Source organism: Oryctolagus cuniculus, chromosome 12 (assembly GCF_964237555.1).
Source record: "Oryctolagus cuniculus chromosome 12, mOryCun1.1, whole genome shotgun sequence".
In the NCBI taxonomy this organism is placed as follows: Eukaryota; Metazoa; Chordata; class Mammalia; order Lagomorpha; family Leporidae; genus Oryctolagus; species Oryctolagus cuniculus.
The window spans coordinates 26,857,612-26,883,188 of record NC_091443.1 but is presented as its reverse complement, the minus strand read 5'-3'; the positions used below and the strand labels follow the sequence as shown (position 1 = coordinate 26,883,188).

The window sequence follows — 25,577 nt, the reverse complement described above, 5'->3', positions numbered from 1 at the left end:
GGAAATGCACATCAAAACCACAATTAGGTTTCACCTGTTTCACCTCATCCCAGGTAGAATGGCTCTCAGACAGAAACCAACAAAAAATAAATGCTGGCATAGAAGTGTGGGGAAAGATACCCTAATCTACTATTGGTGGGAGTATAAACTGATACAGCCAATGTAGAAGACAGTATGGAGATACCTCAGAAATAAATCTACCAGATGATCCAGCCATCCCACTCCTGGGAGTTTACCCAAACCAAAAGAAATCAGCATATGAAAGAGTTATCTGTACCCACATGTTAATTGTAGCTCAAATTCATAATAGCTAGGATATGGAATCAACCAAGATGTCCATCAACTGATGACTGGATAAAGAAATTATGGTATATATACACTATGGAATACTACTCAGTCACAGAAAAATGATGAAATCCTATCTTTTGCAATAAAATATATGCAACTAGAAACATTATACTTAATAAAATAATCCAGTCCAAAAAATACAAATACCATATGCTTTCTATAATATGTGGTAACTAATAGAGTGCCAAAATGTATTGTTTAGGAGTAAAATTAACATTCTGAGCTTCAGTGATTTTTATAGCCCTCATATATAATGTTGAGGAGTTTGTTTTTTTTTTTCATGTTACTATTTGTTGAACTTTTTACTTAGTGTAGGGTTAATCTCTTGAGTATAAAGTATACTGAAAGTTTATCATAAAAATTAAGAGAGGGAATAAAAGAAGAAGGAGGAGGATGAGTGGGAGTGTGGACAGGAGGGAACATAGATTGAGAAGGATCAATATATATTCCTAAATCTGTATACCTCAAATAACATTTAAAAATAAATAATCCAATCTAATTTTCTGAATGATGCTAGATCCTATGCCCTCTATTCAAGGGCACAGTTCACAAAACCAGCCCTTTTAGATGACTGATTCAAATAGCATATGAAGTGCAATTACCATGAACTTCAGAAAAAAAGAAGTTATTCAAGAATTTCCTTATGATTAAAAGAATTTCTCAAGTCTCTAGTCCCATGTTCCCCCACAAGCCTGTTGTGCAGAAAGTCATGGGAAGTGTAATTGCCACATTATTACTCCAAAATCTGTCACAGGTAACAGTGCACGAAAGAGCTCTGCTACACATACAAAATTTAGAGAACTAAGTCACTGCCCTGATATATCAGTTTGAATCAAAAAATAAAAGATTTTTGGCAAATAAGAGAGAAATGAAGGTCAACATATCTAACCATCTGGCCCCTGATCTTAAAAGATCACTGCTTTTAAGTACTCACCGCTATTAATGGTGCTGTCCTAATGCATATTCCTCTGGATAGGAACTACTTTGCCATTTTGTTATTTAATGCAGATGCTGTAGAAGCAAAGGTTAGAATCTTGCACCTTTTAGGGCAAAAAGATGAGACTAGTTAGGCTGATGCTTGACAAGCAGTCAGAATAAATTAGTTTCCCCTCTCTGAAACATTCCTTTGTCAGCTTCTGGGGGTCAGTCACTATTTTAGCTCAGTTAATGCTGCCAAGAGCAGAATATCAGATGAGACGCAGAGAAGTTTACATCAAAATCACTGCTTTATGCAAAAGTAGCCTAGTGCCTATTCATACAATGCCTGCTGGCCTTTCCCTCGTGCTCAAATGTTCATTTTATTTTTCTCTGGAGCTATATACTAAGAGAAAGATAATCTTGTGGAAGAACACGTTACTCAATTCCTTAATCCCTGTGCTGTTTCAAAAAATTATATAGGAAAAACTCCCCTTAAAATTAAGCAAAAGAAAGCAATATTATATGTTCATAAAGGAGAATTTTGTTTAACAATGAAAAATAGCTGTTTTTTTCTTTAAATTCTGGATATTTTCAGGAAATATCATTTCACCAAAAGACTCACTTCTTGATTGAGTTGTCCGTTTTGTTTTGTTTTGTTTCCAGTTTCAGCTCTCACAGCATTGTCCTCTGCAATCTGAGTGTGGTATCACTAGGTAGTGATGCAAAGTGTCACATAGCTTGCATCAAAGAAGCAGTTAATTTTGCTGGAGAGTGAAAAATAGTATCTGATTTCATGCTCAGGTAGTGAAACTGAACCCCTATAATGTAAAAGCAGGACCCAGCTTCTTGTCTGTCTCCCTTAGACCAAGGTGTCCTTGGCAACCTTTTATCAAAAGGAATTCACTGACTTAAGGGAGTGGCCCAGCTGGTCTTACAAGGTTTTAATCACCAAACTCAGAGTCATTCGCTTCTCCAATAAATAAGAACATTAATAGCCAATGCTATCCTGCGGTGATTTGGGTAGGGGAATTCCAGATCCAGGCAGAATGTAGTTGCCACCTACATTTAACTCCCAGACCAACTGGAGCCCACCTGGCCACCATAAATTCCCTAAAGAGCATGGCATCGCTGACCAATCAAATTAAGCAATAGCTGCTTGACTCCTTGCTCTGTGCTTGACAATGAAGACCTACTTTCTTCCACCACCCAGATGTCACTGATCAGCTTTCTGTGCACTAAGGAAGTAGACCCAGTTTGAAGGTTCTACAGCAATGTCTACAGCTAGTTTGGGGTGTTGTTCAGTATGAGGTTTATAACCATTGAAATAACATGGAGGCTGGCGCCGCGCCTCACTAGGCTAATCCTCTGCCTGCGGCACCAGCACACCGGGTTCTAGTCCCGGTTGGGGCGCCAGTTCTGTCCTGGTTGCTCCTCTTCCAGTCCAGCTCTCTGCTGTGGCCCAGGAGTGCAGTGGAGGATGGCCCAAGTGCTTGGGCCCTGCACCCACATGGGAGACCAGGAGGAAGCACCTGGCTCCTATCTTCGGATTGGTGCAGTACACCAGCCGTAGTGGCCATTTGGAGGGTGAACCAATGGAAGGAAGACCTTTCTCTCTGTCTCTCTCTCTCACTGTCTAACTCTGCCTGTCCAAAAAGAAAAAAAAAAAGAAAGAAAGAAATAACATGGAAAGTCTATTATAAGCCTTACTACATTCAAAGTTATTATTAGGTAATTATTTAATCTGTATAATACAATTTGAAATTACAAAGTGTGATATCTCCAATTTTGTTCATTCTCAAGATTCCATTAGCTATTGAGGGTTGTGTGAATTTTAGAACAGTTTATTGTATTTCTGTGATAAATACGATCGATATATAGATAGGCTTTAAATTTAATCTGTGAGTTTCTTTGGGTAATATGGACTCTTTAACAATATTAATTTTTCTAATCCATGAACACATGATATCTTTCATTTCTTTTTGTTTTCAATTTCTTTCCCCAGTTCAAAGTTTTTACTATGTAAGCCTTTTCCCTCTTTGGCTAAATTTATTCTAGGTATTATTTTCTTTTTGATGCTATTGTAAATCAGATTATTTGCCTGAACTCCTTTTTTGGTAGATTGTCATTGATGTAAAGAAATGTGGCCAACTTATGTATGTTGGTTTGGATCCTGCAACTTCACTAAATTTATTAATTTCAATAGCTTTTTGTGGAATTTTTAATGCTTTATACATATAGAGCTATGTTATCTGCATCGAGGAAGTTTTATCTCCATTATGAATGTTTTTTATCTTTTTTTCTTGTCTGGTTGCTCTTGCTACTACTTTCAGTACTATGTCAAGTAGAAGTAGTGAAAGAGAGCACGCTTGCCTTGTAATGGATCATAACTATCCTAATCAAAACAACATGCTATTTGCACAAAAACAGACAGGTAGACCAATATAGCAGAATAAAGAATCCAAAAATAAATCCAACCACAGGTCAATTAGGTTTCAACAAGGGTACCAAGAAGATACAACAGAGAAAGGATAGTATCTTTAAGAAACTATGTTGAGAAAACTGAATATCCACATGAAAATCAATGCAGTTGGACCCTTGGACTATACACAAAAGCAACTCAAAATAGATTAAAGACCTAAACTCAAGACCTGAAGCCTTGAATTCCTAGAAGAAAAACACAGAAGGAAAACTCTGACATAAGCTCCTGCTAATGCTGACCCTGGGAGGCAACAGATGAGAACTCAAGTAGCTGGACTCCCTGCTCCATGTGGGAGTCCTGGATTGAGTTCCAGAATCTTGGTTTTGGCCTGGCCAAGTCCTAGCCAATGCGAGCATTTGATATGTGAATCAGCAGCTGGTTTTCTGTGTGTGTGTGTGTGTGTGTGTGTATACAACCCTGAGGTTGTCTCTGTATTTCTCACATGGATTTTAAAAGACAGAACAGGGTTGCAGTTGTGTATGACAAACAAAATTTAAAGAATTATATGTAGCACAAGACTACGTATTATAATACTGTATTATATATTGGAAATTTGCAATGGGAACAGATTTCAGGCACTCTTACCACCAAAAATGGGACTGAGTAAAAAGATGACTATGTTAATTTACTTAATAAAATAGTCATTTAACTATGTTTGTATGTGTATATAAACCTCATGTGTATACCTTAAATATATACATTTTTTAAATTAAACAAAGACAATATATCAAAAAAGTTACTCATCCATATGGGTGCATCCCATATGCGTGCCAGTTCATCTCCCAGCTGTTCCTCTTCCAATGCAGCAATCTGCCTATAGCCTGGGAAAGTAGCAGAAGATGGTCCAAGTGCTTGTAGACACAATGTGGAAGACCCAAAAGAAACTCCTAGCTCCTGGCTCCAGCCAATGTGGTCATTTGGGGAGTGAGTAAATAGAGAGACCTTTCTTTCTGTCTCTTCCTCTCTCTGTAGCTCTACCTGTTAAATAAATAAATAAAAATCTTTTTAAAAAAGCTACTCTTGGAGGACATGGGCATGCTTTTTAATTGATTCTGATCACATGCAAGCAAAATGTGGCATGAGTCAGTAAAGATAACATTTATGAGTATCTCTGGTGTCTTTTATATATATATATATAATACAGCATACACACATTTTTATCTATATCTAAAGCTACAGCTACATGTATATGTATTTCAAATATATATATATATGAAATTCATATGTATATATGAAATTCCACATATCATGTCTGTCTCTGGCTTATTTCACTTAACATAATGATCTCCAATTCCATCAACTTTGTTACAAATATCAGAACATCATTCCTTTTCAGGCCTGAGTAATATTTCACTATATATACAGCATTTTCTTTGTCCAGTCATCAATAAATAAAGGTGCCAAAAACACAAAACTGGGAAAGATGTCTCAACAACTGGTGCTAGGAAAACTAGATATTTGCACATAGAGTATGAAATTTGATCTTTATCTCACTCCATGCTACAAAAAACAACTCAAAACCAATTACAATCTCAAACTAACAAACTATTAGAAGAAAACATAAGGGGAAAGCTTCATGACGTTGGCCTTGGCAATGATATTTCAGACATGATGCCAAAAACATAGGTAATAAAAGCAAACACAGACAAGTGGAATAGTATCAAACTAAAAAGCTTCTGCACTAAAACGTAAGCAATTAACAAAATAATGAGACAGCCTGAAGAATCACAAAATATTTTTAAGCCCTCTGCTAAGAGGGCTATCATCAGAAAGACAATAAATAACAAGCATTGGAGGACATGGAGAAAAGCTCACCCTTGTACAAACTCTTGATGGGAAGGAAAACTTGTATCAGCAATTATGAAAACCAAGAACGCTCTTCAAAAAATTCAAAATAGAAGTGCCATGTGGTCTAGCAACCCCAATTTTGGGTAAAAGCAAGGAAGGAAAATCACTGAGTTAATAATGTGTTATAGCCTTCAACGTTGCAAAGAACGTGGATCTTAAAATTTCTCATTACACACACCAAAAAAAAAGCATGTGAGATGATGGGTATATTAGCTCTTCTGATACACACTTTTTTACAATGTATACTCCATTTTGATTATCATGTCCATGGAATATTTTTTCTATCCCTTTTTTCTTCTATTCAGGCTATATGTGTCCTTAAAGTTAAAGTAGTTCTTGTAGGCAACATATTGTTGCCACTTACTTTTTATCTATTTTGCTATCTTGTTCTTCCTTATAACTTTTAACTTATCTATAAAAATTGGATATGTGTGGGGCCGGCCGCTGTGGTATGGTGGCTAAAGCCGTCACCTGCAGTGACAGCATCCCATGTGGGCACTAGTTCAAGTCCCAGATGCTCCACTTATTATCCAGCTCCCTACTAATGTGCCTAGGAAGGGATTAGAGGATGGCCCAAGTGCTTGGGCCCCTGCACCCACGTGGGAGACCTGGATTAAACTCCTGGCTCTTGGCTTTGGCCTGGCCCAGCCCTGGTCATTGCAGCCATTTGGGGAGTGAACAAGCTGATGGAGGACCTCTCTGTTTCTGCCTCTGCCTCTCCCTCTGTGTAACTCTACCTTTCAAATAAATAGATAAATGTTTTTTTAAAAATTGGATTTTTGTGCTACACAATTTTGTCTTGATATATGCATGCATTGGGATGAAATCAAGCTAACCAGTGTGTCCATCATCTCAGAGGCCTATCCTTTTTGTGGTAAGAATATTTATAATCCACTTTCTTCACAATTCTCAAGTATACATTATTAACTATGGTCACCATGTTGCACAACACAGCTCCAGATCATATTCTTCCTAACTAAAATTTATACTCTTTGATTTACAGCTCATCATTTCACCCTCACCTCCAGACCCTGAAACCTCTGTTTCACTCTATCCTTACACAAACTTGACTCTTTAAAAGACCACACAGAAGTGAGATCATAGAGTATTTCTATTTCCTTCTTTGTTAAGGCTGAGTAGTATTCAATTATATATTTTGTTCACTAATCATTCTCCATTTATGGATGATTGAGTCCATATATCTCAGCTACTTTGAAAAATGTCTGAAGAGTCTGGAAATTAAGATATCCTTTAATATACTGGTTTAGTTTCTTTTGGATACCTACTCAGTAGAGGAATTGCTGTTGATATGGTAGTTCATTAACTCTGGACCTGTTTATTGGAAAAACTAACCCATTTAAAGAATTATTTATAGTGAAGGACTTATTATCGTCATTTCTTAAATTTTTTCTGACTATTTTATTGTTCCCTGTTCCTTTCTTCTCTTTTTGTATTCCATTGTGATTTGCTGATTTTTTATTAGCAGTATGCCTTTGATTCTTTTCTCTTTATATTTTATGTATCTACTACAGTTTTTTCTTTATGGCTACAGTAGATTCACATAAAATATACTTATTACATTCTATTTTAAATTAACAATCAAATTTCAATAACATACATAAAAATCTATTCAATGTTCTCCTCCCCCCACATTTTATACTTTGGAGTCACATTTAACATCTTTTTCTTCTGTGTAGCCATTAACAGACTATTGCAGCAATAGTCATTTTTAATATTTTTCTCTTTATCTTTTATTCTAGAGTTAAAAGTTACTCAAACAACACCATTTTGGATTAAAGTATTCTAAATTTCACTATGTAGTTACATTTCCCAGTGAGTTTTACACTTTCATGTTATAACTCAGCATTCTTTCATTTCAACTTAAAGAACTTCCTCAGCTTTTCTTATAAGGTAGACATTGGGGCGATGAAACTCCCTCAGTCTGAGAATGTCTTTATTTCTTTCATTAATGGAAGACAGCTTTATTGGGTATGTTAGTATCTGGACATGGGTTTGTTTCTTTTAACACTTCTTTCTGGCTTTCAACATCTCTGCTGAGAATGCTACTGATAGTCTTGCAAGATCCCCTGTTTGTGACCAGTCTCCTTTTTTTTTGACTTTATTTAGTAAATATAAATTTCCAAAGTACAGTTTATGGATTACAATGACTTCCCCCCCCCATAACTTCCCTCTCACTCCCACCCATCCCATCTCCCACTCCCTCTCCCATTCCATTTACATCAAGATTCATTTTCAATTATCTTTATATACAGAAGATCGATTTACTATATATTATGTAAAGATTTTATCAGTTTGCACCCACACAGAAGCACAAAGTGTAAAATACTGTTTCAGTACTAGTTATAGCATTACTTCACATTGGACAACACACTAAGGACAGATTCCACATGAGAAGTAAGTACATAGTGACTCCTGTTGTTGACTTAACTATTTGACACTCTTGTTTATGGTGTCAGTGATCTCCCAAGGCTCTAGTCGTGAATTGCCAAGGCTATAAAAGCCTTTTAAGATCACCAACTCTGATCATATTTACACAAGGTCATAGTCAAAGTGGAAGTTCTCTGCTCCCTTCAGAGAAAGGTACCTCCTTCTTTGATGGCCCCGTTCTTTCCACTGGGATCTCACTCGCAGAGATCTTTCATTTAGGTCTTATTCCCCCCCACCAGTGTGTCTTGGCTTTCCATGCCGAAAATACTCTCATGGGCTCTTCAGCCAGATCCGAATGCCTTAAGGGCTGATTCTCAGGCCAGAGTGCTATATGGAACATCTGCCATTCTATGAGTCTGCTGTGTATCCTGCTTCCCATGTTGGATTGTTCTCTCCCTTTTTTATTCTATCAGTATTAGCATGGCCGGCGCTGCAGCTCACTAGGCTAATCCTCCGCCTTGAGGCACCGGCACACCAGGTTCTAGTCCCGGTCAGGGTGCTGGATTCTGTCCCTGTTGCCCCTCTTCCAGGCCAGCTCTCTGCTGTGGCCAGGGAGTACAGTGGAGGATGGCCCAAGTCCATGGGCCCTGCACCCCATGGGAGACCAGGATAAGCACCTGGCTCCTGGCTTCGGATCAGCGCAGTGCGCCAGCCACAGAGCACTGGTCGCGGCGGCCATTGGAGGGTGAACCAACAGCAAAGGAAGACCTTTCTCTCTGTCTCTCTCTCTCTCTCTCTCACTGTCCACTCTGCCTGTCAAAACATAAAAAATAAAAATCAAAAAAATCAAAAAACAAAGTATTTGCAGACACTAGTCTTGTTTGTGTGATCCCTTTGACTCTTATACCTATCAGTGTGATCAATTGTGAACTGAAATGGATCACTTGGACTAATGAGATGGCATTGGTACAGCCACCTTGATGAGACTGTATTGGAAAGCCCTGGCATGATTCTAACTCCACCATTTGGGGCAAGTTCGATTGAGCATGTCCCAAATTGTACATCTCCTCCCTCTCTTATTCCCACTCTTATATTTAACAGGGATCACTTTTCAGTGAAAATTTAAACACCTGAGAATAATTGTATATTAATTACAGAGTACAACCATTATTACTAGAACAAAAAAAAATACTAAAAGGGATAAAGTATTACATTGTACATCAACAGTCAGGACAAGGGCTGATCAAATCACTGTTTCTCATAGTGTTCATGTCATTTCAACAGGTTTCCCCTTTGGTGCTCAGTTAGTTGTCGCCGATCAGGGAGAACATATGATATTTGTCCCTTTGGGACTGGCTTAATTCACTCAGCATAATGTTTTCCAGATTCCTCCATCTTGTTGCAAATGACAAGATTTCATTGTTTTTGACTGCTGTATAGTATTCTATAGAGTACATGTCCCATAATTTCTTTACCAAGTCTACTGTTGATGGGCATTTGGGTTGGTTCCAGGTCTTAGCTATTGTGAATTGAGCTGCAATAAACATTAATGTGCAGACAGCTTTTTTATTTGTCAATTTAATTTCCTTTGGGTAAATTCCAAGGAGTGGGATGGCTGGGTTGTATGGTAGGGTTATATTCAGGTTTCTGAGGAATCTCCAGACTGACTTCCAGAGTGGCTTAACCAGTTTGCATTCCCACCAACAGTGGGTTAGTGTCCCTTTTTCCCCACATCCTCTCCAGCATCTATTGTTGGTAGATTTCTGAATGTGAGCCATTCTAACTGGGGTGAGGTGAAACCTCATTGTGGTTTTGATTTGCATTTCCCTGATTGCTAGTGATCTTGAACATTTTTTCATGTGTCTGTTGGCCATTTGGATTTCCTCTTGAAAAAATGTCTATTGAGGTCCTTGGCCCATCTCTTAAGTGGGTTGTTTGTTTTGATGTTGTGGAGTTTCTTGATTTCTTTGTAGATTCTGGTTATGAACCCTTTATCTGTTGCATAGTTTGCAAATATTTTTTCCCATTCTGTTGGTTGCCTCTTCACTTTCCTGACTGTTTCTTTTGAAGTACAGAAACTTCTCAATTTGATGCAATCCCAAATGTTAATTTTGGCTTTGACTGCCTGTGCTTCTGGGGTCTTTTCCAAGAAGTCTTTAGATCTTTAATCCATGTTGAGTGGATTTTTGTGTAAGGTGTAAGGTAGGGGTCTTGCTTCATGATTCTGCACATGGAAATCCAATTTTCCCAGCACCATTTATTTAATAGACTGTCCTTACTTCAGGGATTGGTTTTGGATCCTTGATCAAATATAAGTTGGCTGTAGATGTTTGGATTGATTTCTGGTGTTTCTATTCTGTTCCATTGGTCTATCCATCTGTTTCTGTATCAGTACCATGCTGTTTTGATAACAACTTACCTGTAGTATGTCCTGAAATCTGATATTGTGATGCCTCCAGCTTTGTTTTTGTTGTACAAGATTGCTTTAGGTATTCGAGGTCTCCTGTGTCTCCATATGAATTTCAGCATCATTTTTTCCAGATATGAGAAGAATGTCTTCAGTATTTTGATTGGTATTGCATGGAATCTATAAATTGCTTTTGGGAGAATGGACATTTTGATGTTCTTGATTCTTCCAATCCATGAGCATGGAAGATTTTTCCATTTTTTGGTATCCTCTTCTATTTCTTTTTTTTAAGGTTTTGTAATTTTCATCGTAGAGATCCTTAACGTCCTTGGTTAAGTTCATTCAAGGTATTTGATTGTTTTTGTAACTATTGTGAATGGGATTGATCTTAGAAGTTCTTCCTCAGCCGTGGCATTGCCTGTGTATACAAAGGCTGTTGATTTTTGTGCATTGATTTTATATCCTGCTACTTTGCCAAACTCTTCTATGAGTTCCAATAGTCTCTTAGTAGAGTTCTTTGGATCCCCTAAATAAAGAATCATATCATCTGCAAAGGGATAGTTTGAGTTCTTCCTTCCCAATTTGCATCCCTTTAATTTCTTTTTCTTGCCTAATAGCTCTGGCTAAAACTTCCAGAACTATATTGAATAGCAGTGGTGAGAGTGGGCATCCAAAAACTGTTAAGAGAGTGTCGCTCCCCGTCTTCGTGGGGGAGCAACACAGGACCCTGCGCTGTTCTTTCGTCTGCTCGGCCCTCCCCGGGTTTGCTGCTGGTTCTTCCCGGGTTGGCTACTATCCCTTCCACCTCCGTGGAAGGGCAGTTCCCCCTGGCCGCATTCCCCACTTCCGCAGGGGAGCGGCACACCGCCGGCCGGTTCTTCTCGGGGGCTGCACGGGTTCCCTTAGATGTTCCCCATAGATGTTCCCGGTGCATGCCGTTTCTCTCCTCCTTTATAGTCCTCCTCCGCCAATCCTAACTCGGCTGCCCACACGCCGAGTACGCTGCTCTCCTCCAATCAGGAGCAAGTCCTACAGTTTATTAGTTGAACTGGAGGCAGCTGTGCGGAAGCTGTTTACTTCTCTCCCAGCGCCATATTGTGGGAGAGCAGATGCATAGAATAAGTCCTAATTCGAGTAACTTAGTCTAGTCCGGATTGCTCCCCACAGAGAGAAAAAGAGGGGCACTATATAATGATTAAGGGATCAATTCAACAGGAAGATATAACGATTATCAATGTATATGCACCTAATTACAGGGCACCGGTTTATTTAAAAGATTTGTTAAGGGACTTAAAGGGAGACTTAGATCCCAATACAATAGTACTGGGGAACTTCAATACCCCACTCTCAGAAATAGACAGATCAACAGGACAGAAGATCAACAAGGATACTGTAGATTTAAACGACACTATAGCCCAAATGGATCTAACAGATATCTACAGAACTTTTCATCCTACACATCAAGCATTTACATTCTTCTCAGCAGTGCATGGAACCTTCTCTAGGATTGACCACATACTAGGCCATAAAGCAAGTCTCAGCAAATTCAAAAGAATTAGAATCATACCATGCAGCTTCTCAGACCATAAAGGAATGAAGTTGGAAATTAGCAACTCAGGAATCCCTAGAGCATACGCAAACACATGGAGATTGAACAACATGCTCCTGAATGAACAATGGATCATAGAAGAAATTTAAAGAGAATTCAAAAATTTTCTGGAAGTAAATGAGGATAACAGCACAACATACCAAAACTTATGGGATACAGCAAAAGCAGTGTTAAGAGGAAAGTTTATATCAATAGGTGCCTACATCAAGAAATTGGAAAGGCACCAAATAGATGAGCTTTCAATGCATCTCAAGGATCTAGAAAATCTGCAACAAACCAGACCCAAATCTAGTATTAGAAGAGAAATAATTAAAATCAGAGAAGGAATCAACAGGATTGAATCCAAAAAAAAATTACAAAAACATCAGCCAAATGAGGAGCTGGTTTTTTGAAAAAATAAACAAAATTGACACCCCATTGGCCCAACTAACTAAAAAAAGAAGAAGACCCAAATCAATAAAACCAGAGAAGAAAAAGGAAACATAACAACAGACACCACAGAAATAAAAAGAATCATCAGAAATTACTACAAGGACTTGTATGCCAGCAAACAGGGAAATCTGTCAGAAATGGATAGATTCCTAGACACATGCAACCTACCTAAAATGAACCAGGAAGACATAGAAAACCTAAACAGACCCATAACTGAGACAGAAATTGAAACAGTAATAAAGGCCCTCCCAACAAAGAAAAGCCCAGGACCAGATGCATTCACTGCTGAATTCTACCAGACATTTAAAGAAGAACTAACTCCAATTCTTCTCAAACTATTCAGAACAATCGACAAAGAGGGAATCCTCCCAAATTCTTTTTATGAAGCCAGCATCATCTTAATTCCTAAACCTGAAAAAGATGCAGCATTAAAAGAGAATTACAGACCAATATCCCTGATGAACATAGAAGCAAAATTCTTCAATAAAATTCTGGCCAATATAATGCAACAATACATCAGAAAGATCATCCACCCAGACCAAGTGGAATTTATCCCTGGTATGCAGGGATGGTTCAATGTGCGCAAAACAATCAATGTGATACACCACATTAACAGACTGCAGAATAAAAACCATATGATTATCTCAATAGACACCGAGAAAGCATTTGATAAAATACAACACCCTTTCATGATGAAATCTCTAAGCAATCTGGGTATGGAAGGAACATTCCTCAATACAATCAAAGCAATTTATGAAACACCCACGGCCAACATCCTATTGAAAGGGGAAAAGTTGGAAACATTTCCACTGAGATCTGTGACCAGTCTCTTTTACCATGTTGCTGTCAAGATTCTCTGATTCTCTTACTTTCAGCAATTTCCTTATAATGTCACAGGGCATTCATTCTGTATTTTTATTGGATTTGTTGAGCCTCATTAATCTAGAAGTCCATATTCCTCCTATGATTTAGGATTTTTTTTTTTTTTTGGATAGGCAGAGTGGACAGTGAGAGAGAGAGAGAGAGAGAGAGAGAGAAAGGTCTTCCTTTGCCGTTTGTTCACCCTCCAATGGCCGCCGCAGCCGGCGCGCTGCAGCCAGTGCACCATGCTGATCCGATGGCAGGAGCCAGGTGCTTATCCTGGTCTCCCAAGTACTTGGGCCATCCTCCATTGCCTTCCCTGGTCACAGCAGAGAGCTGGACTGGAATAGGAGCAACCGGGACAGAACTGGCGCCCCAACCGGAACTAGAACCCGGTGTGCTGGTGCTGCAGGCGGAGGATTAGCCTAGTGAGCTGCATTTGCTTCCTTAATTGGCTTTTTGTTCCTCTAATTGGCCAATTTCTTTTTTTTCTTTTAGTTCCTCTAATTGGCTAATTTCAAATGATGTATCCTCAAGTTTACTGATTCTTTCTTCTGCATGACTAAGACTTCCGTTGAAGTCTTCTCTATCATTGTTTTCATTCTGTCATTGTATTCTGTTCGGTTATTTTTGCAGTTTCTATTTGTTCACTAATTTTCTCACTTCATTTATGCCTTGTTCTCATCATCTGTATCTTCTTGCATTCCGGGAAGCTTCTTTAATATGACTCTTGAATTCTTTTCCAGGAAATTCATAGATCTCCATTTCTCTGGGGTCAGTTACTAAAGCTTTATTGTTTTTTTCTTTTGGTAGTGTTATATTTGCTTGATTCTTCAGTTCTTCATTATCTATATAGTCTCAAACTGGTATCTGCTTTTGATGGAGTCTTTACACTGATTTCAGCAAATAAAGACCTTCTGCTGCTGGGTTCCTGGGCTTACAGAATTATCTCCAGGAACCCAGAAGAATGGGTTGAGGCTGGGTCATTTGATTACTGCTGAGCTGGTAGCAGTAGGGTCCATGATTGACAGGCCTGTTACCAGGGGCTCAAGGAGCCATGGATCCCCCACCTAATCCCTGGATGAGCTGTACTACCTAAATAACCTTGGTCAGTAGGGCTAAAATGAGGATATGGATCTACTTCAGGGTCTGCAGAAGGTAAACCTATTACCACATTGTAGATCAGTGTGGCTTTCTCCAGGTGCCTGGTGAAACTCCTGCTGGATCATGGTATGAGTATCTGGGTAGACAGTACTGGCCCCATACCATGACTGACAGAGGCTAGAATTGAGTCACAAGTCTGCTTTGGGGTCTAAAGCCAAAACCAAGGTTTTCAGGCCCACCTTTGGGGGTAAAAATGGATGTATCACCCTCTGGATACATGGGAAGCCAGTAGGCTTGCACACCACAGCCAAGAAAGGCTAGAGTCAAGTCAGAGGACCATTTTAGAGTCTACTGTAAGACTCTGGTCAGTTAGCTTACCTGCCTACAGGACCACAGAGGGATATCTTCCTCTAAGTCCCTCCATGGGCAAGACTGCTTTCAGAAAACAACTGAATGGGGCTAGAGCTGAATTATAGGGCCATTCCAGGGTCTACAGCTATGACCATGTTGGCAAGCCTGTCACCCAAGGTACAAGTAGGTATGATGCCATCCAGATAGCTTAGTAGATGATTCTGGAGACAGGACCAAAGCCAAATACTGGAGATGGAGCTGACTTCAGGTATGGAACTTCCACCACAATCAGTGAGCTTGCAACAAAGGTGTGAGTCTTTCCTTCAAAGCATATCTCTTAGGTACAGATATCTATTATGGGCTGACAACTTTCTACCTGAATCCCAAAGCTCCCACAAGGACATGTTTGTCCATAGATGGCTATAAAATCCTTGTTGCTGTGGGAAGGTATCTTGCTGACACCACTTCCTCTGATGGTGTTTTGGTAACAATTAGCACAGCAGGTGCAGAGTCACCCAATATTTACCACCCACCATCCAAATGGGCCACCTGAAGAAGGATAGCCAACTAACAACCTGTATGTGTGTCACCAGCTCTCTGGGCCCTTGGTTCTGATTCTCTGGGAACCCAGACCTTAACACAATAATGCTCTGTGTTCTTCATTGCTGGAACTAGAATTACCTCTTATGCACCCAGACATCTCATAGCTGTCACCCACCTCCTAATACACACTTACATACAAAACACACACAAACACACACACACACACACATGGTTAGCAGGGCCCTGTCCTTACCTACTAAACATTAACCAGAAACTTATCTCTCAGTTTGTATTGTTCCTACGAAGGATCTTTCCTCCATGAGCTTCCTTGCCTCATCACACTTTTCCTTTACTTATTCCAAGACAAAAATCTACCAGTTTCTTGCTAAAAAATGGAAGTAGAGAACAACAGGAATGGGATTGAGATGAGACTGTTTTTCACCACCCCCATCCCGCCTGTCTAGTTTCCAGCCAGGACTCAATGGCTTATCTGTACACAATGACAGAGGCTAATTAACTGCCTCTGGTCTGGTTGCCCCTAGCAACCGGGTTTGGCTCATAACTAAATTCCAGTGAGAGATATTTCTTGGAGATTCTGTTAACTTATACTGGAAGAGAAATTTGGTCAGCATTTATAACACAAAACTGGTTAGAAAAGAAACTTTTTCCATTGATTAAAATCTGTGAATCTCCATCTTTTAATAGTATGTCCTCATTACTCAAGGTCACAGTAAGAGAGTCCTTGGTTACATGATGTTCTATCCATCGAAAACCCTCCCTCAAAGGGCTCTGCAAAACTAATATAAACTAAACCAAGGGATCTGGTGTGGGCAAGATAAAGCATCCATCATTCCTGCTGGCCAGGCTCATCCCTGGCAGTCAGTGCACTGACGCACACCCCAGCCAGCCCAGAGCCCCTCCTTTATGGAAATCCCTCTGCCACTGTGGAAACTGTTTGTGCCTTTTCCAGCCCATTAATTTCTCTGTATTTAAGAGGAACAGCATTTCCATCTCTTAGATTAGATTTTGTTCATTAAACCCTCATCTCACTTCCCAACCTGCCAAATTTTCATCAGTAGAGATCTGGGATTCAGACACCACAACCCATTAAGCAGAACATCTTGGAATTTACAATTTTGTTTTATGAAACCCTCCACAGACAATCTATCTTACATATATTACACTAGTAAAAGATTAAATATAAATACTTGCTTTCTAAAGCATTTTGAACATATGACTGTAGGTGTAACACTTCACATACAAACTATTTGCATTTTACAGAAAATTCTTAATCATACATCATATGCAAAGACTCAAGAGTCTAAGTTTGTGTTTGTTTGATTTTAATGCAATTACTTAAAGTGACCATTTGCTGACTTCCTTTTAATTTTTTTTCTTTTGATGAGTGTAGGGTGGGGAACATCCATGATGGCTTGGAAGCATGTTGTTTAAAAGACTGAAAGTAGGAAGTTTGATGATCAACTCATATTGCACCAGAAGGAAAGAGTTAAATCCTGAACCCTTGCAAAGAAACAATACAGTCTCCTTGTCCATTCTGTTTGTGTGACATCCATGATCAAAGGAAGGGTGGGCATAGAAGGAACACTAAATAGTTCCACGCGACAACTGAACAGCATTAAGCCTTATCACTCAGCCCTCAGACTTCTTCCTTCTGAGCAACACATCATCTACCTAAGAACTGGGTCAGCAAGAGCAGCAAGTAGGACTCACTGCACCTGCACATGTCCCCACCAGCATAAGGAGAGCAGGAAAGGCCTAAGTTCTGCCCCAAGAGTTGGAAAGATAACCCAGAGGTAGGTGGTCTTTGGAAAAGTGATGTGCCTAGACACCTTGATCCAAACAAGACAGAGTGTAAGTACAGAAAGCAGCAGCTTTAGAAGGTTTGCAACTAATCACTTAGCCTCAGGAAAGTAAAGTAAGGCTATCTGCAGGAAAGTCACAGGCTAATTTAAATATTTGGTACTCACCTTCTAACGTAAAAATGTCTCCTGTCAGAGATGAGAAAATTCATATACACAATTTCTCGTATTCTCAGTTCATGTGCACTGCCTGATCAGGCTGTTGTACAATATGATTAACACTGTGATCACAATTAAGATGCTTTATTTAGTGGATAATTGTGTGTACCGGTATCTACCATTTCCAAATGTCTCCTTTTATTACCCTTGTTCATGAAAGTCTTAATATATAAGTGATTTACTGATCACTTAAAGTGCCAGCCTCACCATTAGGAGGCACATTGACTATACATAGCTTAATTTTTATAGTACATTATTTCTTTATAAACAGACACATTATTGTAGACCATTAATTAAACCTCTCTTCCATTACACACTATATGTTGAATACAACAGTGTAACCAAGGGTGGCCCTGATGGATATGCCTATGACTCCATTTCTTGGCTCAGAAAGGAAGCAGATTCTCCAAGAAGTGGTGCTACCGGGATTCCAGGGTTAGGTAACAGACAGCTATGACTTGTGAAAGATGTACTTAATGAATAACGCATGGCAGATGCGCTTCAACAACCCAATTTGCTGAACTATTTAGCATCAATAACCTAGCTATAATGGAAACAGAAGGCCTTTTAGAGGGAGATTATGAGAGGAGTTTTAATAAAATAACATCACACCAATCATGTGCATCATATTTGCATTTAGTAGAACCCAGTGTTTAGAGTGGAATCAAAAGACAAATTTTGCAGTCACTGTTTTGTAAAAATCTTTGCTCAGAAACGTGTTAGCATATGGGTGCTACGTGAGGATCAGTCTCTGGGGAAGGATTTCAGAAAACACTGAGCAAATTCTTCTCCCTGAAAATCACACGGACTTAAGAAGCCAAACTTGGATTTCAGAAAACCCTGGTAGTTTAAAAATAATTCTGATGAGAAACACAAAGCTATAAACAAAGCTCTGATTTGCTTTGAGGCCAAATGGCAAGTATTACATAAAAGTTCCTATGGGATAAAATTTTTTTTCTAACATTAATGGGAAAGGACAAAGTAGTGTTAAGAAATTAATCTTCGCTCAAGTTGACTTGCCCCAAACGGTAGAGTTAGAAACATACCAGGGGATTCCAATTCAATTCCATCAAGGTGGCATGTACCAATGCCATCTCACCAGTCCCAGTGATCAATTTCTGTTCACAATTGATCATAATGATAGGAATAAGAGTCAAAGGGATCACACAAACAAGACTAGTGTCTGCAAATACTAACCGATAGAATAAAAAAGGGAGAGAACGATCCAACATGGGAAGCGAGATACACAGCAGACCCATAGAATGGCAGATGTCCTCAACAGCACTCTGGCCTCAGAATCAGACCTTAAGGCATGCGGATCTGGCTGAAAAGCCCATGAGAGTATTTCAGGCATGGAAAGCCAAGACACTCTGGGGAAAAAAAAAAAAAATGACCTAAATGAAAGATCTCCTCAAGTGAGATCCCAGTGGAAAGAATAGGTCATCAAAGAAGGAGGTACCTTTCTCTGAAGGGAGGAGAGAACTTCCACTTTGACTACGACCTTGTCTAAATATGATCAGAGTCAGTGAACTCAAAAGGCTTCCATAGCCTTGGCAACTCATGACAAGAGCCTAGGGAGATTACTGATGCCATAAACAAGAGTGTCAATTTGTTAAGTCAACAACAGGAGTCACTGTGCACTTACTCCTCATGTAGGATCTCTGTCCTTAATGTGCTGTACATTGTGATTTAATGCTATAACTAGTACTCAAACAGTATTTTTCACTTGGTGTTTCTAAGTGGGTGCAAACTGTTGAAATCTTTACTTAATATATGCTAAACTGATCTTCTGTATATAAAGAGAATTGAAAATGAATCTTGATGTGAATGGAAGGGGAGAGGGAGTTTGAGCGGGAAATGGGAGGGTTGTGGGTGGGAGGGAATTTATGGGGGGGAAGCCATTATAATCCATAAGCTGTACTTTGGAAATTTATATTCATTAAATAAAAGTTTAAAAAAAGAAATTAATCTTCCCTAAATCATGTGCTAAACATATTTGAACTACTTCCATATTTCCCTACTAACCCCTACTCTCCAAAATTAAGCCTGAAGAACAAAGTCTTATGGCCTAATACTTGAGAAACCATGAAAATCCTATGTATAAGTTATCTAATTAGAATCATTTAAATAAAAATGTATAATTCAACATAAATAAGAATGTAAAAGATAATTGTAATTATGTAAAAGATACACCCATATCAATTTTCCTAGTACCAGTAACATGTAAAGGACAAAGATAATTTGATAAAAATTTGATTTTACCGTTATGTCATCAACATTTACTACTTACCAGAGATGAGTTCAACAATGAATATTAGCATTCCCATAGGGTCTGGACACCATTCATTATAAAGAATTGCCAAAGTCATTCTGCCAAGGGGAACATAATGAAACTCTCCCCCCCGACACACACACACACACAAACCCATCTTTGTTGTATCCCTTGAATACTTCAAATACAACTGCATCTCTGAAACCTAGGAATTGGCTGCTTAGAAAACAGAGCTTAGGAATCTCGACTTCTAAGCAGAATCTCACCATGGGTCAAGATCTTGTCATTTTTGAAACACTAACACAATCATCAAACCAAATACAGAAGGAACAATGTGCTCCCCGAGGTGACTTAACTGCTTGTTCAGATATCAGTAGAAGACCTTAGAGACAGTCATTGCAAATCCAAGACTGTGGGCCTCTGCTGAGGAGGGAACTGGTGATCATGGGGGAGTTTCTATGCACCAAGCATCGTGCTAGGTGGCCTACACATTGTCATAATGATGTGAAACAATGAATACTGGATCTGACAAAATAAAATGAAGGTCAAGTACATGGAGGAACCAAACTACATATTTTCGCAGTGAAACTTTGGGAGAAATGAAGATCAATGTAAGGAAGCATCAAGGAGATGGGCCCTATTGGGACTAGACTCTTATATATCTTGGAGAAGGTTCTGGGTGTGCCGTGGGGCGGGTTCTGCTACATCTGGGCAAGTGATTTTCGTGAGTAAAATCATATGTCCCTGTGCATTGAGGAAGAGGAAGATGAAACAGCACTCTTACATTTCTCTTTAGAAACTGAGTTAAATGGGTTTATAAACACTCCCCCAAAACATTAGGGAAGCATCTGAATCCTTTCAAGGAATCATTACTTTGTGTCCGACATAGGACTCCCACCATAAGAGTTAAAACATATTTCATATTAATGAGTGTTCTGCTTCTAAGTGTAAATTAGCCATATCATGAACTGCCTTGGAACTTAGGAATGGTTGACCCAAAGCCCTGAAATGTCACTTCTCAGATAAGAATAGGAGCTGAGAATTCAGGGTTTTGTTCTACAGGATCTGATACTGTGTCTCAGTCAAGCATTCTCATCTGTGCCCCAGGAATTAATTTCAAATCTCATATTAATGGAAGAAAAACTATTACAAAGTTCCCTCTAACTCAGCATGGCCCAGAAAAGCTAATCACTTTATACTCCCAACAAAATCTGTTCTTCCTCTAATTCTCCCCTCTAAATGAGTGACACTACCTGCTCTCTGGTTCTGTCAATCAAGGATGTGAAGACACTCTTGACCTTATTATTAACCCAGTCCCTTCATTCCCACACACCTTATACCCAGATCACTGCCACACTTTGCCAATTTTTCTTTCCAAATACTTGTTGCAACATTCTACTATTACACCTGTTGCCAGAAATCTAGCTCAGAATATCTTCCCTTCCTCTGATATCTGCAGGAGCATCCCTTTATCAGCTACAGCCTCACCCCAGACTCTTTCATTCTGAATATTGCAGCCAGAGAATTCTTCTTGAAACATGTAAACCTGATCAGGTCACATCCCCACAACCACTTCCCCTTTCTAACTCCAGTGACTCCCTTGTTGTCTTTCTTTCTGTCTGTCTCTCTCTCTCTCCAATCTCATGTCAAGTTATTCTCCTCTCTGTTATATCAAATATTTGATGTTTCCTTCCACCTCCAAGCACAGGGAATACATCAAAACATTCTTCCCCACTCACAACCATGAAGTAACTCCTATCCATCCTTCAACGCTTGGGTCTAACGTGTATCCTCATAAATGCATCCTCCAAGTGCCCACACTCAGACATATCCCCTTGTTAGAAACTCACATAGCATCTTGCACCTTACTTTCATGGCACTTACCAAGGTTGAAAGTTATATATTTACTTATATGATTACCTGATTCTCTCTCTTTCACTTACTTGTAAGATCTGTGAAGGCAGGAACTGAATCTATGTTCATCTCCTCTGGGTCCCTATTGCCAGAAAGAATTCTCAATATCCAAAAACTATTTAGTAGGTACTTTTTAGGTGAAAGGATGAAAGAATAAAGGGAGGGAGGGAGGGAGGGAAGCATGGTTATCCTCTCAGAATTGCAAAAATGAAATTCATGAAAGCTGTTCTCTTTATATTAATAATTTGAAATTAAAAAAAGAATAAAGGACGGGAACAGGGCTGGAAAGAATGTGGTAACTACTATGAATCTGCACCCAAGTTTCAGGATTGGCCTGGAAACTGGGAAGGCTTTGGACAACCCAGCAGCTAAAAACAAGAAAAGATCAACTGGTTATAAAGAAGGCTGACAACAGGTCTGCTCCATTCTCCTTGAAAATCCATTTCCCTGTCCACCTTTGAGCCTGCCCTTTATAAGCTAGAATCTCTCAATGACATTTCTTCTAACATTTGTCCTACTTTAATCTGAGGTTAATTCAAAAAGGAGGATCTTTGAAAACTTGCATTAGGAGGCCGGCACTGTATGCTAGTGAGTTGAGCCTCTGTCTACAGCACCAGCAACCCATATGGGTGCTGGGTCAAGTCTTGGCTGCTCCACTTCCAGTCCAGCTCCTTGCTGATAGCCTGGGAGGGTGGTAGAGGATGGCCCAAGTGCTTGGGCCCCTGCACTCATGTGAGAGACCCAGAGGAGGTTCCTGATTCCTGGCTTGGGATCAACCCTGCTCCAGACATTGCGGCCATTTGGGGAGTGAACCAGTGGATAGAAGACCTCTCTCTCCATGGGTCTCTCCCTCTGTGACTCTGCCTCTCAAATGAATGGATGAATCTTAAAAAAGGCTTGCATTGATCTAAAGCTCTGACCACATGTATGAGAGTCTCATATGTCCAAACAAAGTTTCTACAGAGTACTTGGTCATGTTAGTGTTTGGCTTCTCTTCCCCAGTCGGTTGTTCTGTACATTTTCTGTTTGCTCATCAGCAGATTCATTATACAATGGTTTCACTACTGTCATATGATTTCTCCCTGAAGTATGACTTTTTCTCTTCCCTTATTGCCTATGGAGTCTGCTGTGAGTTCACCTCATGGAGCTTCATTCCTAACTTCCCCTGAGCTTACATCTCTTCCTCTGTGATGTTGGCACCACTGCTGGGGTGCTGATTTTAGACACACTGACTGGCGTGCAGTGCATAACAAGCGGCTGGGGCTGCCATGTCTGCACCATGTCAATTCTGCTTATGTGCTCAAAGGATTGCTACAGCAGGTTAGTTACAGTCCAAAAGCTGAAATCCTGTGTTTACAACAGACAGAAAGATGTCCTACTCAGGCATCAGCTGCCTCTGGGCTCTCTCCTGATCACTTTAAAGAGCCACTTCAAAAGCTGCTGCCAGTGGCTTCCCTGCCAATCTGGCTAAGTAGAACCACATTTTAAACACTCAACACAAAAAAAGCCCAGGCCACTGGCACAAAGACAAACTTTCTGGGAAGCAAAGAAGAAGAGGCAGCAATGATGCTGGCGGCTGGCACACCCAGTCCTTCACTTATCTACTGACTGCAGAACAAATGAGGGCTTAAAAGACAAGAATGCATGCGGGAAAGTCTATGTGACCCACCCTAAAGTGAAAATCAAGCCTTTTTGTGCCAAGCAGGGACTCCGTAGGTAGACAGGAATTAAGAAACCACCTTTAACTCAGCTCCCATTCCAGAATCATTAGTTTAAATAGACAAAGGGGGGAACTACAGGTGCAACAGCAAAAATGGATCATTTTTCTCCCTCATCAGAGGTTTGGGTATTTTCATCAGAAAGAGCTCTGGGTGGGAGAAGTGTCAAGTATGGTTTGAGGGCGACCCAAATCATCACTGGCAATGACGCTGGAGGAGAACCTACAGACTGAGTGAAGGTGCTCCCAGCCCACATCTAATCTATAATCTGATTCTGCTCCTTATGATTCCAAGAGGTAGAACTAACTCAAAAAGGCAGAAGCTACAAATGCACAGATTTGGACTCAATGTGTGCTGAAACTAAATCAGACAAGTAACGGCCTGGCACCTTCAAAGAGCAATGAGTTCTCTCCCAGTGGGTATCCAATCACTTCTTGTAGCTGAGTGAGAAATCTCAACTCTTTCTAAGGACTGAATGTTTGTACCTCCCCCAAATTCATATAATGAAGCCTGAAACACCAGTGAGATGTTATTTGAAAGTGAAAGCTTTGGGAGGCAGTAACTTTAGATAGGCCGTGAGAGCAACGTCCCCATGATGGGATCAGTGCTTATGCAGGAAGAGGAAGTAAGCAGAGTTTTCTCTCTCTACCATGTGCAGGGACAGACAGAGGGCAGCCGTCTGCAAGCCGGGAAGGCGGCCCTCATCAGACCTGACTATGTTGGCACCTGCATTCTGACTTCTCCCCCTCCAGAACTGTGAGAATAAGTATCTGTCGTTTCTACCACCTGCTCTGTTTGGTTACAACATCCAGGACTAAGGCTGCTCTTGAGGTCCAGGAAGCCCAGCTGTGGTGCAGGCATCAGGTTACCACTTCCCCAAGGCAAGTACATCCAGAAGCTTCCCCTTAAGACGAATCACAATCAAAAAGCCCATTAAATCTAATTGTCCGAAAGAGTTGTTGATCTAAAGAGAAAGAAAACAAAACCAAACTTTTACTAACGAAAAAGACCCAGAAGAGAGAAACCTCATTCAAAGATAAACAGAAGCAAAAGTCAGTATTTAAAGTGAAGACGGAGAAGCAAAGAAATGAGACAGTTCCTGAAGTGACCAGCAAAGTGAGAGAGATGTTTCAACTAGGATTTTGGGGAGCTGCAGTTGTGACATTCCCTGGAGATTTCCAATGTAGACTGGACTACTTCCTTCTGAGGACTTTTAGGGGAGCTCCAGCTCTGGGTGAGTGGCTAGAATACCTCAGGTTTCTATATTGGTTTAGTGAACCCCTAAATCATATGTCATATTTTGTGGGTATGTACCCAAGTACTTCTCTCTGGAAAGAGTTGGTAACTTTCATCAAACTCTGATAGGTTACAAGGCACCATTTCACAAAAATTTCAAAACATCTTCTAATTCAATCTGTATCATTTAAGTCAAATATTTGGATACTAGGAAGTGATTCACTATTTTGTGTGGTTTTATATTTTAAAGGTTAGAAGTAGCAACCAGTGTCAATCCTTGGTCTTTGGGAGCCTGAGAGTAAAAGAATTGATAAATAACTTCTTTCTCCAGTCATCTTTGCCCCTCTAGCAACTTTATTCATTTCTGTTTAGGGTTCTTCTCGCCCTACCTTCAGATGATGCGATTTGGGTCAGGCCCCTCTCCAGCGCTAGGGGTGAAGCTCTTTCATTGGTAGCATCCCTTTCCCTGGCCACAATGATTGGTACAGGGCAGGTCCATAACCCAACTCAGTCTGGTGCTGGTGACTCTTAGGAGTTGCTGACAGCCATGTAATGACTATGTGAGGGCTCCAAATGGAGACAACACTGGAGAAGCAGATCAAAGAAATGGGTAACAGAAGACCTAGTTCTCTGTAACTCAGTGTGAACCACGAATCAAGGTACGCTCAAGTTCTAGCACATCTCCCTTCTGTGTGCAACACACTCCCTCCTCTAAGTAACCCAATTTGATTTGGATTGAGTTTTCTGCAACTTGTAATCAAAAAGATTCTCACTATTATAATAGTTGAAATGTAACATTATTGTCAGACGGTTAACCACTTAGAATCACCAAAAATAAAGGTTTGTCACTAATATGGCATTCCCTATGCATCCCCAAATGTGTACCTTTCTTCATGGAAATGGTCCTTTTATATCTGCTCTCTCCTCACTTGTATTTTTACTTCCACTTCCCTCTCCTAAAGCACTTCTAAGAGAACACAAATTCCCTTGAGGACTCCTATTTCCATTTGAAACATGCTCTGCAATGCCATCAGCTCTTGAAGTCATTTCACAGAAACCTTAACAAGACGGAGCAGCAAAGGGAATGTAATGCAGCCATGGTTTTTGAAC

The 25,577-nt window shown here is 39.9% G+C and overlaps 1 long non-coding RNA gene across 1 annotated transcript in view; it reads right to left on the bottom strand.

Moving 5' to 3' along the window:
• Nucleotides 1-25,577, bottom strand: part of LOC127483822 (uncharacterized) — a 206,937-nt gene that overhangs the window by 9,720 nt on the left and 171,640 nt on the right. Inside the window, exons 4-5 of the long non-coding RNA XR_007910550.2 lie at nucleotides 1,889-4,723; nucleotides 1,283-1,388 (exon numbers count right to left, since the gene is read on the bottom strand). This is a non-coding gene — a long non-coding RNA (uncharacterized lncRNA). The remainder of the gene's footprint in view (nucleotides 1-1,282; nucleotides 1,389-1,888; nucleotides 4,724-25,577) is intronic.